The 15,723-nt window shown below is 40.5% G+C and overlaps 1 protein-coding gene across 2 annotated transcripts in view; it reads right to left on the minus strand.

Moving 5' to 3' along the window:
* Positions 1-15,723, minus strand: part of JAM2 (junctional adhesion molecule 2) — a 62,520-nt gene that overhangs the window by 27,089 nt on the left and 19,708 nt on the right. The window lies entirely within an intron of this gene.

A 15,723-nucleotide genomic window follows, 5' to 3' on the forward strand; every position in this document is an offset into this window, starting at 1 on the left:
ACCTACATCATATAGAAATGGGTCATTTAACGTATTTTTGACTAGGAAAAGTATATATAACATATATTGCATATAAACCTTGGGTATACACATATGATGAAAAATGCAAGCAGAACATCTTTATTTTTCTCCCGAACATTTCAATGATTTTTCCAGGAATGGTCTATAGGATTGAAATGACTGACCAATTACGGTGACTAATGCGATCTGTAAATAATATGACAACGACGATGAGATCATCATCACTTTCATAAACTTAAACAGAAAATTTCATTTTGTAAAAGATTTATTTATTTATTTCGGGGTGGTGGGGTGTGCAGAGGGAGACAGAGAATCTTAAGCAAGCTCCACGATGGACGTGGGGCCAATCTAACAACCCTGAGATCATGACCCCGAGAGCATGACCTGAGCTGAAACCAAAAGTCAGACCCTTAACTGACTGAGCCAACCAGGCACCCCAACAGCAGCTAACGTTTATGAAGCACGTCGGTGTTAGGCAACACTCCCAGTGCTTTGCAAACATTAACTCACTGAACTCTCACAACAATTCTCTGTGGTCCAGTACCATTATTTATCCATCTGTTTTGCAGGTGGGGAAACACCCAGAGAGGGTAAGAAATTTTGGTCAAGGTTATGCAAGTAGTAAGTGGTGGGGCTGGGATTTGAGCTCATCCAGTAGCCCGAGGAGTTTATTACTATAGGACTAGACCGGCCCCACATCATGCTTCCCCCCAAGCTGACCTATGAGGAAGCACTGCAGATTAGCAAGGATGCCAGGTGGAAAGGTCCACTGATCTAATGAAGATGGGATACGGTGGGAAACTGGTGTTTATAAGGAAGGCTAAGGACTGGCTCTGAAGTACAATGGGAGGATGGGAGCTGGGCGGCGGTAACTGGAGAAGTAGCACGCCATGGTCATCTCAGCAGGGAGGCCATAGCTGAGGTTCCTCCATCCTGACACTACTAACAGTTGGAACCAGCTTATTCTTTGTTGTGGGGGGCTGTCCGGGGCACGGAAGGACGTTTTGTTGTATCCCTGGCTTCTGCCCACTGTGCGCCAGTAGAACCTCCATCTCCCCTATGGCAAACCCAAGTCATGACAACCAAAAATGCTTCCAGACCTTCCCAAACACCCCCAGAGGGTGGGGGTGGGGAAATCACACTTGGTGGAAAACCAATGCTTATACTTAACAGTGAGTCTGCTTTGAAGAACCAGGAATAGAAATAAATAGACTAAAGAAGGACCAAAAACCCATGAGTTCAAGGACTTCAAAAAAAGTTCCTACAAGATCAGAATTTCTTGGGTATGAAATAATATATTACACTTCTGGGAAGGAGAGAAAAGTGTTTCACATAGCACACCATCTTTGATTTATTCATTTGTAGAGACACTGACATGTAAATTATGACACTGTGCTAAGACTTCATTGGTCCTTAGGAATACATGCAATCTGGGATAACTTTTCTTCTCTTTTTTTCTCCCTTAGAAGCCTGGACGCAAATAGAATTGTGAATGAAATGAAAACTCTTAGAAACCTAAAGGCCTTACGTGGCTAGTTCTCCCGTCTAACACTGTTTAACTATTCAGGTTCTGTATCTCTCAATTGCAAACCTCTTCACTAAACAAATCGGCAAAGCTGGTGGCTACTGGGAAGAATGTAGAACTGGGCTGATTGCTTTTATTGACAACTGTAAATCTGTGCGTATAAAGAAGGGACCTACGTGGCCCAGTCTTAGAGAGATGTCAGGTCACCAAAGAGTGATTTCAAAATACAACTTTTGCTTGTGTATTAAAAAAAAAAAATTATGAAGGGGTCCAAGCCAATTTTTTAAGTATCCCCCTTTTCCCTTCTGCCACATACCAGACTATGTGCCATAATTCTCTGAACCCCACCCTCACCCCTATATGCTTTTCTTTTCCAGTTCCTCCCCTCCTTCCCCAGTTTTATTTTGTAATGTGTAAAGAGGTCCAGATCTTCAAGAGAGCCAGAGGGAGGGAAGACACTAAGCTTGCCAAGCCAGAAAAGCCAGGACCTCCTGCGTTCATTCTGTGTTACACCTACATTTAAATGACACAATCGCGGAACGTTTATCCGATGATTCTGATTCCAAATCATTATTCTGTGAAACTTTCAAAGCACACTTTGAAAAAGCCTCTTTTCTTCTTTAGCAATGTGTAAATTAGTGCCTTCAGAGAAGTTCTGATTGTGACAGGCATTTCTCGTGATTTTTGAACTATTTTCGTAGATTTTTTAGACAGAACAATGAAGACTCATATTCCCTAGAAACCAGTTGAGGGGAAAATCTGGGCAAAATAGAAAAAGATAATCTTGGTTCCCTCCACATCATTATATCTTTGAACTTTTCAAACCCTGCACTGCCTACTGAGAGTGTTTATTTTCTTCGGCAGGCTCGGGTCGTCTTTCATTTGAGGCGAATGTCAGTCCAATCTGAGACTGGAGGATTTAGGACTGGGTCCAAATATTTTCCCCTTTTCTCAATTCCAGTTTCTTACTTGCTAAAACACTCTCAAAGAAAAATTTATTAAATTTTCAAAAATCACTTTAAAAGCTCTATGTAAAAAATGGCTGTTAACTCAGGGATTCTATTAATTTCTTCAGAATTTCTTTTATGTATATGTTTGAATAGGAAAAAAAAAGTCCCAAACACCAAAAAAGAGAGGATTCACTGAATTGACAAAACTATGAACGCAAAGCAATTATAAAGAGGATTGGTTTTAGTAAATTAATAAATAGATACTATTTCTTGGTACCTGAATATTTATTTCTGTGATTTTAAGTGTTTTCTAGCTATGGTGCTTCCTCTGGTTCTATTTACTTCAAGGTTTGCTTTTAATTAAGTAAAAACACTTAAAATGTGTGGTCACCTATGATGAACTTACTTAAATAGAAAGTTCTGAATCTTAAAAAAATAATTATACATTATAAGATTTCTTTCTTGTTTTTAGCCTTTCTGGTCTTAGAATTCAGTTGTATGTATGTGTTTTGTTTTGTTTTTTTTTAACTTGAACCCAATGACTTTATGAAAACAAAATGTTGGATTTTGTACCAACATTTCACTAACAGATGTTGGGAAGAGTCTCTGCTGGCTGCTTTCTTGACTGATTTTTATTGTTTCTTCACCTTTCCAGAGTGAGTTAAAAAAGAAAACAAACAAAAAATCGTCATGGAGGTCTTCTGGTTGAGGTCAACAATTGTTTTAAAGTTAGCTACAAAACATCTTTAATAGTTTTGGATGTGTTCCAAAATCATGGGCAGAAGTTCATAAAATGAGGTTAAGAGATGATTATTTCCATAACTGCTAACAACTCCAAGTCAAGTAATCCCTAACCAAACAAAATCTTTTGTGTTTCTTTACCCTCAACTCTAAGAATAAAATTTCTTATGTTGTCTATCAATCATTTAAAATATTCTCGTGTGACTAAGGATCGTTTAGTATGACTAAGAATAAATATTTATATTTATACCACAATTTTAAAATCTACTATAAGAGTAGTATTTAAAGTAACACTTTTAATTGGAAACATGATGAGGGAAAATTGATGTGTTACAGAGGAGCACATTACAGAGTACCATGATCAAAGCAAGTTATAAAAACCATGGATATGAGTTATTTTGTAAGTTTTCAAAAATGAAAATTAATAGCCATGTGGTTTTGACCATCACTAATAAATAATTATTGTATTAACAAATATAGAAAAGATGCACAGGGCCAGTAGTAACAGATAAAATAATATTACCCAGTATTTATTTATTTATTTTTTAAAGGAGACTTTATATTTTTATTTATTTTTACATTTTTTTTAAAAGGAAGTTTTTTTTTATATTTGCATTTTTTAAATTTCAATTCAATTAATTAACCTACAATGTAGTATTAGTTTCCAATGTAGAGTACTTTCAGTACTTAGTATGAATAAATATTTATAGAGTAAAATGTATCCCAATGCAGTAGGAATCAGGAGTTAGGTTAATATACTCATTTATGTCACTATGATTTGACCATAGTAGGTCTAGAGAGTAGGGAGAGGGGGAGAGGATAGGGGGAAAGAGAGAGAAGGGGATAGGAGGAAGGGAGGGGGAAGGAGAGAGAGAGGAAGACAGAGAAAGAAACAGAGACCTGTCCTTCTACCCTCTCACACTGGACATTCTGGCCCTTCTTTTTTTTTAAGATTTATTTCTTTATTTGAGAGAGAGAGAGAGAGAGAGCATGTGAGCAGGGGGAGAGGGAGAGAAGCAGACTCCCTGCTGAGCGCAGAGCAGGGGTAGATCCCACAAACCTGGAATCATGATCTGAGTCAAAACCAAGAGTCAGTTGCCAAACCAACTGAGCCACCCAGGCAATCCTTCGGGCCCTTTTAATGAGAGAAAGGGAAACCATACCGAAATGCAAGGAAAAATAAAGGATGTGCTTGGCTTTAGAGCTACCCGTTGCTGGTGTTCTGGTGAGTTAATGATGACCTAAAGAATTAAAGAGTGATTTTGACTATGAATAAATTTTCCCCTTAAGAACTAGCATCTAAGTAAGATGTGACTCCTCTGTGTTAAAATCCTCACTGGACAGATGTGACGACTGGGAGAGGTCCTTGCTCAGGGTCACAACGCTAGAATGCAGAGAAGCAAAGACGCGCATTTACATCTAGTTACCCTGGTTCCACAGACCGTCCCCCCTCCCCCCCATTCTCAGATTGGCACAAGGCATTGAGGAGAAAGACATCAAACACGACTCTGTCAGATGCTCTAAAAATGGCTTCACACCCATTTTCAATCTTTAGGGTAAAGATATTGTGCGGAGAGTATATAATGAATTGTCATTTTAGCCGAAAAATGTTAATGGGCAAATATTTATGGAGACTGGACAAATAATTTGAATAACACTTGTATATTTATTAAATACTGAACAAAAATGGTATGTCTCCTCCTCTTTTCTGTTTTGTTTTGTTTTGTTTTTAGTCATTTGAGTTCAAAAAGAATGGTATTTCAGAATTGCATACACAGTTGTTTTCATATAAGTTATATGCTTTAGTAAATTTAGGAAAACTTTCAAGGCATTCTGTTACCCAAACAGCTGGATGATTAAATTTGGGGGGTGATATTAGCTAGAAATGAAATAAGGGAACTAAATTCTTACAGTAAAATAAATTCTCAAAAAAATTTTTAAAGTGTTCTTCAAGCACATCTTCGAATTTAACGGTGTCCTGTGGTATCAGAAAGCCAACAACAGCTGAATTTCTCACCAGGTACTCCCCATGAGGACATGAAACAAGCAATTTTAGGATTCTGAGATCTTTCTTTAATACTCCCCAAGTGACAATCCCAGCCACACACAATTTGTTCACCACTGGCATTAACTATAGATTTTAGATAGATGACAATAGTCAACTCAAATCGAGTAGATTCTCAAGACGAGATGCAGGAATGTCATCTTCCAAAACTGATGCTAACGAAAATCACACATTCAATGGAAGACAAGGATGGTGACCATTGGATGTTCTGACTGGTTTTCCCTAAGATTAAGATGCCAAAGAAGTAATGGCCCCCAAACTTTATTAGTTTTATTATTTCTTGTAAAACAAGAAATCAGTACTAAAGTAGTCAGATATCAAAATAGACACATGGTGTTAAGGTAAAGAATACTAAAATGAAAAACGTAAAGATAATAAACCTGAATGTCTCTTCTCACTAATTGACTCATGTGGTCTGGACTGCGTCTTGGCACATCCTTTTTTTTTTTTTTTAAGAATTTTTATTTGTTTATTTGACAGAGAGAGGGCGATCATAAGCAGGCAGAGAGACTGGTAGAGAGGGAGAAGCAGGATCTCCGCTGAGCAGAGAGCCCAATGCGGAGCTCGATCCCAGGACCCTGAGATCATGACCTGAGCCGAAGACAGAGGCTTAACCCACTGGGCCACCCAGGTGCCCCGGCACATCCTTTTACTTCAGATGGCACATCAGGCTTTGATAGCTTGATGACATTTTAATTTAAGACTATTCCCTGCCTTTTAATCTGACATTGTAGAGACTAACTCCTAAATCTCAGTATGGTTTTTCAAGATAAAAAGTCCAGAACCTTCACCAGTATTTGACAATTATATTTCTCAGTAGAAATGAACATACCAGTATAATTGTCAAATAAATAATTTTTGAGAGCAGGTATTAAAGATCATTTCTCCAGAGTTTTGATCAGCTCTGGAGAAAGAGTTCAAAGCGGGTTTCTTTTTTTTTTTTCCTATTTATTTATTTATTTATTTGACAGAGATCGGAAGTTGGCAGAGAGGCAGGCAGAGAGAGGGGGAAGCAGGCTCCCCGCTGAGCAGAGAGCCCGACATGGGGCTCGATCCCAGGACCCTGGGATCATGACCTGAGCCGAAGGCAGAGGCCTTAACCCACTGAGCCACCCTGGCGCCCCTCAAAGCGGGTTTCTGAATCTGGGCTCTGAACCCTGGTTCTGAATCACCAAGGTACGTGAGTCTGGGAATCCCTGCGCAAAACATCCTGACAGCTGATACACACAGCTGTGTGTTTCGGGGGTAGTGAATTGGTGATTTTGCAGTCATCTGATACGTATAAATCCACTTAAGTAACATATGTCAGTAGAACTCTACCATCTACCAAGCTCTTTCCACCCTGAGCCTACACAGATGTTTGTTTTAAGCTCTTGGTACCTCCAGTGTCTTATTTCTCTGCTTTACTGAATGAATTTGGGGAACCACTTTGATGCATCCCATGTTTTCATTTTTGGAAGTGCAAACATGCAGTAATGGATACAAATTGAGTTTTACAGGGATCAGCACAGCATGTCAAACATACTCTCTAATATTCCTAACCCGTCAAATTTATAATCTGCAGATGAAGCTATCTTTGCATTTCTCAGAGGACGATAGAGCACGGCTAATGTCTTAAATCTTTTTTTGAATCAGAAGATTTATAAAATAGAATGAATAAACACATAAAGGAAGGAGGACTGACCGTGAATTTAATGAGGCGTAAGTTTTGGGGCTCTCCCTTGCATGAGCACCTCAGAGGCCCTGGAGGTGAAGTGGGAGGGCCAAGCAATGGGTGCACATTTTGTAAAACTTGCAAGAATAAAGGGCGCCTGGGGGGCTCAGTCGGTTAAGCATCCGATGCTTGATTTCAGCTCGGGTCATGATCTCAGGGTTGTGAGATCAAGCCCTGCATTGGGCTCTGCATTTGGCATGAGTATACTTGAGATTCTCAATCTCTCTCTCTCTCTCTCTCTCTGCTCCTCCCCAACCCAACGTGCCTGCGCACTCTCCCTCTCTAAAAAAACAAAAAACAAAAAACTTTCAAGATCAGATTTTTCGGGATACAATTTTTCTTTTTCTTTTTTTAATTTTTTATTTTAAAGATTTTATTTATTTATTTGACACAGACAGAGAGAGATCACAAGTAGGCAGAGAGGAGGCAGAGAGAGAGGGGGAAGCAGGCTCCCTGCTGAGCAGAGAGCCCGATGCGGGGCTCTATCCCAGCACCCTGAGATCATGACCTGAGCTGAAGGCAGAGGCCCAACCCACTGGGCCAACCAGGCACCCCAAGATACAATTTTTCTTAGTGAGGGCTCTAATTACCTTTGCACAAAATGATGGGCTTCTTCTTATTAACGAGTTTATTTAGCTTTCTGGACTTGACCACTTATAATAACGAAACTGATCTCCAGAGTTCACGGCCTAATAGTTCAACCTTCAAAATACTAAGGATTTTATATGACCAACAACTTAGCACTTCCCTCCCTCTTAAATTTCACTCTTAAAATATGGCAGTTGTATGAATTTAATTTTTCAACTCTCCTGCTGGAGGAGGGTTCATAAAATCTTTCGCCCTTCCAGTCCATACATATGTTACTAATTAAATTCTATTACCATAAATGGTTCCAGAAGAGATTTGAAACCTAAGGGAAACCCTCCCAGCTTATTGTTGCTTCACGTTTCCTTTGATTAGTCTTCAGGAAGGCAAAGGAACAAGAATAATTTATTTTGAAATGCCGACCACAGGAACAATGGTTTGGCAGTGCTTAGCTGTCATATCTTAAAACAGTCAGGTAAGACTCCTCAGAATTAATTACCCTGATTTCTCAGGTGCTTTACAAGCAGGAACTATAATTACACCCCTCCCCCCTTTCCATAAAGACAGTTCCTTGACTCACTCTTCTTATTTCAAAACTGGTTCTACACATGCAACACCAAAACCTACCCTCCAGGGTCAATCAATCACCTAGACCAGTAAAAGAAATGGTTTAATGAAAATCTTGTGTTACGGGTTGAATGTTTGTGTTCCCTCCCCCCAAATCCGAGTGTTGAAATCCTAATGGCCAGTGTGTTGAGATTAGGAGGTGGGGACCTTTGGGAGATGATGAGGTAGGTCATGGATGGAGCCTTCAAGAAGGGGAATATCGCCCTTGTGAAAGAGACTCCAGAGATCCCCATCTCAGCCACTCGAGGACACAAGAGAGCAGCGGCTCGTAAGCAGGAAGCAGGCTCTCACCAGACACCAAATCTGCCAGCACCTTGTCTTGGAATTTCTAGCCTCTAGCCTCCAGAACTGCGAGCAATAGACAATTGTTTCTGAGCCACCCGGCCTATGGCATTTTCGCTCTAGCAAACTAAGACCATCTGCCTACATTCCAATCTGAGCTGCGTCCTGAGCAGGTCAGGAAATGAGCACGTGCCAGGAGAGATCCAATTTTTGAGACTTTTTCAGAAGAAGCATTTACAAAATGAACAAAGAAAATTGTGTCCAAATATGGCGTCTAAAAGTGTAACTGACACAAAAAAACCAAGTGAAATTGTTGTCGGATATCCCAGGTAGATGAGGAGGGCTGCATTGGTCACAAAATCCACCAGATACTTTGAAACGCTGTAGAGGTAACCCTAGCACGTCCTACTTTGCTGAGGTGGTGTCAGACCTGGCTTCTCACCCAATGGGAGAAAGCACTCAACAGCATTGCACCACCACCAGCAGCACCGTTTTCGACAGCTTGGCTTTTTGATTAAATATCTGACAAATCAAACAAAAAGCAACATGAAAGTCCAGATGGGTGAAGAAAGGGTTATCTCTTATAAAGGCGGCCCAAGGCTTCATCACAGCTGGGAACAGAATCGTTCCTTGTCTTCAGGAAGTCACAGCTGATAGAGATGAAAGGAGACCCCCTAGGGGAGACCCCCTAGCTTTGAATACCCGGTGCCGTGAATTACCGGTCACATTGCCTGGGACAAGCTACAGCCTTAACCTTCCAAACCTCAGTTTCCACTGAAGTAAAATGAACCTACCAGCGCCTTCCCTAATGGGTTACAAGATTAAATAAAGCATGTAATTGCTTGGCCTACTTCCTGGCATGCAGTAGATTCTCTACAAATACTCGCCTCTCCGCTCTCAGCTCTCCCTTCTCACCTGACAGCGCTTTTTATCCAATGGGATGATGCAAGCATAGCATTTTACAAATGATTCCGCAATAATCATGTATTCGGATGGATTGCAAACACAGAGAATGCATTGCCAGGGTTCTGTATTTTTCTCCCTTCTTTAAATGATTAATATAATGTCTTCATTACAGCGGCTGCTCAGAGTGGCAAGTCCTGGGTTTAAATTTGACCTCCACTGTATCTTTGCTGTGACACATTTGGGTCAGCTACAGCCTCTTTGGGGTCTGCCTCATCATCGTAAAACATGATAAACGATGGCGATGCCTTCCCTAACTACTTTTATTGACACAATTCGCCACGCCCTTCACCCTGAGAGCACCTTCTACACTTAGCATCCAGGACCGCACACTTCCTAGCTTTCCTTCCCACAGGTCTGACCTTGGTCACCTCCTCTTCTCTGCCTAGGCTTCCTCCATTAATGCGGTCATCCAGACTCACGGCATTGAAAACCGCCAGATACTAACAATTCCCAAATATATATCTCCGGTCGAGGTGTCTCTGTTGAATTCTGGACTCAGATTCAAATGCCTATTTAACTCTGTTGCTTAAAGGTTTAACAGACATTTCAAACACTATGTCCAAACCTCATCTTTCTTTCTGTATCTGCCCCACTTACCCCAACTCAGATGATGACAACTCTGTTCTTTCACAGTTGTTCCGGCCAAAAAGTTTACACTTATCCTTAATGATTCCAGTTACCATCGCCTGTATCCAATTCATCAGCAAATCCTCTTAGCTCTACCCTCAAAATGCATCCAGAACTCTCTCTTACTATGTCCATTGCCACCACTCTGAGCACCATCATCTCTGCCTGGATCCTTGCAAAAGACTCCTGACTGGCCTTCTGCTGGACCCTGTTCCTCTAAAATCTAATTTCAATGCATGCACTAGAGAGATCCATTAAAATACTAAATTGGATCATGGCACTCTTGCTCAAAACCTTCAATCAGTGATCCATTTTCCCCAGTGTAGACACCCTTACACTGGCCTGGAAGTCCTATGCAATCTGGCCTTGCTTCCTTTCCACCTCCTTTCCTCAATTCCTCCCTCTCTCTGCTCCAGGGACACTGGCCTCCTTGCTCAGCCTCAAAATAGGCCAAGCTTGTCTGTTCCTTCTGCCTGAAAGGCTCTTCCTTCAGATATCTGTGAACTCTCTTACTTCTTCGAGTTTTTGCTCAGAGGACAGACACCTCCTTAATGAAGTCTACTCTGGCCACCCTCTTCCATATTGCAACCCTACCTCCATCTGACCTTTTTCCTTCCAAACTCCCTGATTTCCTTAATCCTGATGTGATTTTTCTTTTTTCCATAGTACCCATCACCTTCTAACACACTGTATGATGTACTTATGCACTGAAGGCAGGGAGCTTTATTTTCTTATGTACACCCCCAGGGCCAAGAATTACTTGATTTGTAGTAGATACTAGCAACTATTTACCAAATGAATGGAAACAAAGTTAATTATGGAGAAAATGGAAATACAATATAAAAATCTATGTTTAATTTTTTGAATTAAGGAATGAGTTGCACAAAATTAATCAATGAAAGACTCTGAAGCAGCTAATTTTGAAGTCAAAAACACTTTATCACAACATCACTGTGCAGAATTAATTTTCATATTGTGCTGCAGCAAAAAAGTACATAGTAGTAGCGGTATGTAGTATGTGAAGAGTTACCTAAAATGTGATTTTAAAGCCACAAATCACTGTTCCTATTTTTAAAAATATCCATTTTAAAAACTATAATTTTAATAACACAAGGTGAGGTCTTTTTTTTTTTTTAAAGATTTTATTTATTTATTTGACAGAGAGACAGCACGAGAGGGAACACAAGGGGGGGGCAGTGGGAGAGGGAGAAGCAGGCTCCCTGCTAAGCAGGGAGCACGATGAAGGGCTCCATCCCAGGACCCTGAGATCATGACCTGAGTCAAAGGCAGCCACTTAACAACTGAGCCACTCAGCACCCCACGGTGAGAGGTTTTATTTTTTAAAGTAAAACTACTTGTTTTAAAAGTTTTAACATATAATTTAAAATAGCGTTGTGGTTAATTTTGTGTCCTCTTGGCTGGGCCATAATGTCCAGATATGGGGTCAAACATTATTCTGGATGTTCCCGTGAAGGTGCTTTTGGATGAAGTTAACATTTAAGTGGCTAGACTTTGAGTAAAGCAGATTGCCCTTCATAACGTGGGTGGGCTTCATCCCATAAGGCGAAGGCCTGAACAGAACAAGGGAATGTCCTCCCCTGAGCAAGAGGGAATTCTGTCAGCAGACAGCCATTGGCCTTGAACTGCAGCACTGACTCCTCCTGGGTCTCCGACCTGCTGGCCCACACTGCAGATTTTGGACCTGCTTGCCTCTCTGATCCCATGAGCCAAGTCCTCAAAAGAAGTCTTCTTATTTAAAGCCATTCCCTATTGGTTCTGTTTCTCTGGAGAACTCCAATACAGGCATCATATTGAATTACAGTAATAAATTAATTTGGGGGTGTCTAATACAAGGGTGCTTTGTATCTTAGGAGTTCTTTTTGGAGGTTCAGCAATACACCGTAATTTTTTAAAATGCTCACAGTCATTTATATCCCAAGAATAGTGACCGAGAACAACCTTGCGTAGTCAGTCACTCCCCTTTAAACCTTAACAAACACCCTCCTCTGAGCCACGTCTATATCCTCAAGGAAAACGGATAGTTTTCCTTATCCTTTTCACACAGCCTTCACTTGGAGGGGAGGTGTGCAGAGGAGTGAAGGATCTGTCTCCTCTCCATTAAAACTCTATCCAATCTTTAAGGCCTCTCCTAAGTCTCACCACTTCTAGAAAGTTCTCATGTCAGGGCACCAGGGCATCCAGCTCCTTGCTCAGCAGGGAGCCTGCTTCTCCCTCTTCCTCTTGTCGTTCTGCTTGTCCTCGCTCTCTCTTCTCTCTCGCAGTCAAATAAATAAATAAATAGATAATGACTTAAAAAAAAATTCTCCTGTCAAAGCTCTAGGTAACATCTTGACAAAATCCACTTTGATAAAATTAAATAGCCTTTTATGATTTGTCACATTTGATAGTTTTTGCAACAACATCCTCTCTCGGTTCTCTTCTCTGATGCTCCTTTCCTGTCTCCTCTGCCTGAGACTGGCCCCTGACATTTAGTGTCTTAGAGAAAGATGAAGATTCCATGGTCATAAAGGTTTGGGAAACATCCAGTTAGTAAGTTAAGCGGGGGTGCTTGGCTGGTTCAGTCGGTAGAATATGTAACTTTTTTTTTTTTAAGATTTTATTTATTTATTTGACTGAGAGAGAGAAAGAGTATAAGTAGGAAAAGTAGCAGGCAGAAGGAAAGGGAGAAGCAGACTTCATCAGACAGGGAGCCTGATGCTGGGCTCCACCCCAGGAAGCAAGATCATGACCTGAACCAAAGGCAGATGCTTAACTGACTGAGCCACCCAGGCGCCCCAGAACAGGCAACTCTTGATCTCGAGGTTGTAAGTTTGAGCCCAATGTTGGGTGTAGATATTACTTAAAAATAAAATCCTTGAAAAAAAAAAGAGTTAAACAAAATTCTCTAATGTAGGGGTTATTAGAGCCTTTGGCATGCTGAGGAGCACTGTGACTCTCCAAGGGGAACTATAACTTAGGGCATGAACAGTGGAGTAGAGTTAGAGAGGATAAAGCCCAAGGGAAACTTCTGCAGAAGACTGAGAAGAGGTAATCAGAGAAACAAGAAAAACTAGGGCAGAATGATGTCATGGAAGTCAGGGGTGGGCAGACTTTCAAGGAGGGAGCGTCAACAATATTGGATGTTCCAGAGAGGTCAAGTAAGGTTTTAACTGAGAGTAAGCTGTGAATTCAGAGGCTAGTAAATCACTGGTGACACAATGACAGCAATTCAGTGGCATGGGAAGGGAGCACTCTGCAGTGGGCTGAGGGGTCATTACAAAAATGGAGATAAATACAGATCACCGATTCAAGAATTTCATTACAGGATCATGGTGAGCTCTTTCCCACGGCAATTGTAGAGGCTTGAACATGTTTGTAGCCCATGATTGGAGAGCTGGCAATGAAGATAAGTGAAGATGGAACAAAGGACCCAAGGAGACTGGAGGAGTATCATCCTGAGCACGGGGAAGAAACTAGCTTTCGGGGGCAGCGATGGCTCTTCGGTTCAGGAGGGAAATTGCTAAAGATGGACACGAATGTGCACGGGTATCAATTCATCTGCTTCTCTCCTTCATGAGGTATCTTCTCACAATATAATCTGGTTATTTATTTATTTTTAAGATTTTATTTATTTATTTGAGAGAGAGGGAGAGAGGCAGAGGGAGACACAGACTCCCCACTGAGCAAGGAGTCTGATCCGGGGCTCGATCCCAGGACTCTGGGATCATGACCTGAGCCAAAGGCAGACGCTTAACCGACTGAGCCACCCAAGCGCCCCACAACCTGATTATACTGAGCTTCCTTCACAGGCTTCCCCCTTGCCTTCAGGATGAAAGCCAAATTCCTTCATATAGCCTTTCAGAACTGGCTTGTCTTTCCAGCCTCCTCCTCAATCGCTGACCTCCACAGACTCTGTGTTCAAGTCCTCCCCCACCCCCAGAGGGCTCCCACTGCTCCTTGAACACCACAGGTCTTTCCATCCTCCACTGTCCCTGGAATCCCCTCCTTCCAACCCTCACCTGACACATGGGGAACTCCCATAGATAATCCAGTGCCCCACTCAAACATCATGAACGGCAAAGCCTTCCCCAGTCCCTTCTATCCTTCTGTACATAGTCAGCCCTTCTCTATCTGATGTAGCACTTTTTATAAGCCTTTATTATTTCTTATTACAAACTATCTTTTACATATCTGTGTCTTCCATTGAATAGCATTGGAAACATGACACTGTTAGGAACTGTGTGACACATTTGTACCTACATCATGCTTCACACACAATTAGAGATAATTAAATGTCTGTTCCAAACAAAACTGAACAGGTCTTGTCTTCAAATACGATGTATAATTTTTTTAGTATATTTTATATATACTATAAACTATATTTACATAGAGCATGAAATATATTTTAAAGATGGAAAAAAAAGATGGTATAAACTACATATCTTTGTAATTTAGCACACTGCTTAGCACACTAGACCCACAAATACTAGGTGAACTAAAATACAATACTAGGCTTTAGTGATACTTTAATAACTCTTTGAAAATATTAAAGTTTATAGCCTCTTTGCATGAAAATCTAAAAGTAACTTTCACATTGCATGACTCTAAATTACCCTCACTCTAACTACATATAAAAGGAAAAAAAAGACATATTTGAGTGAAACATGGGTACATATGAACAGTTATTCTTCAGTGCATTCTACAGAGTCATTATTTTAATATTTTTCTCCCATTTAATTTTTTCTCTTGTATCAGCTAAAAATGAACCCTGGATAGGGAAAAACTGCTTCCCTAAAAATAGAATATATAATAAGTTTCCTGTCCTCCACAAAATGAAGAATTTACTGCAGCAATGAAATACATGTAATTTGCATCCATTTATTTTAATTGGTTGGTTTTCAGCACTACCAGAATCTCTTTTTCTTTCTTTCTTTGAAGCTTTTATTTATTTGAGAGTGAGAGAGCATGACAGAGAGAGAGAGCGCACGTACGCGCGTGCTCAAGCAGGAGGGGTGAGGGAGGGGCAGAGGAAGAGGGAGAAGCAGACTCCCTGCTGAGGAGGGAGCCCAGGACCCTCACTCAGATCATGACCTGAGCCACAGGCAGACACGTCACCAACTGAGGCACCCACCCACCCCAGACCTCTTTTTCTAATAAATTTTCCATGCCCCTTTATTATCCTGAAACAAAATTTATGGGTAATATAACATTTTTGATGTGTATATGTGTATATATGCGTACATATAAATACATATAAACATGTATAAAATTTGGAAAACTAAATATAGTGTTCCTTTAATATTAAAGAGAAATGAAAAGAAAGCAATATATAGTAAAATATTATATATTTTGATTTATAAATGTTTATACATGAGTCCGCTAGAATACATAATATTGAAGAATTCAGGTATTAGTCCATACTTACAATGTTAAACTGGATTTAAGAGAAAAAGACCTGAAGCCATTCAGGAAAATAAAAAACAGGCTCACTGTGGATATTTACTTATGCATTGAGGCTGTGCAAAAAAAAAAAATCTGTTTACAGCTAAATTAGTGTAAGTCATAGGCTCAGCTAATTATAAAGATTTTACTTAGTTGAACATGCTGTGGGACTTGGTTG

The sequence above is a fragment of the Martes martes genome (genome assembly GCF_963455335.1).
Source record: "Martes martes genome assembly, chromosome: 1".
NCBI lineage: Eukaryota > Metazoa > Chordata > Mammalia > Carnivora > Mustelidae > Martes > Martes martes.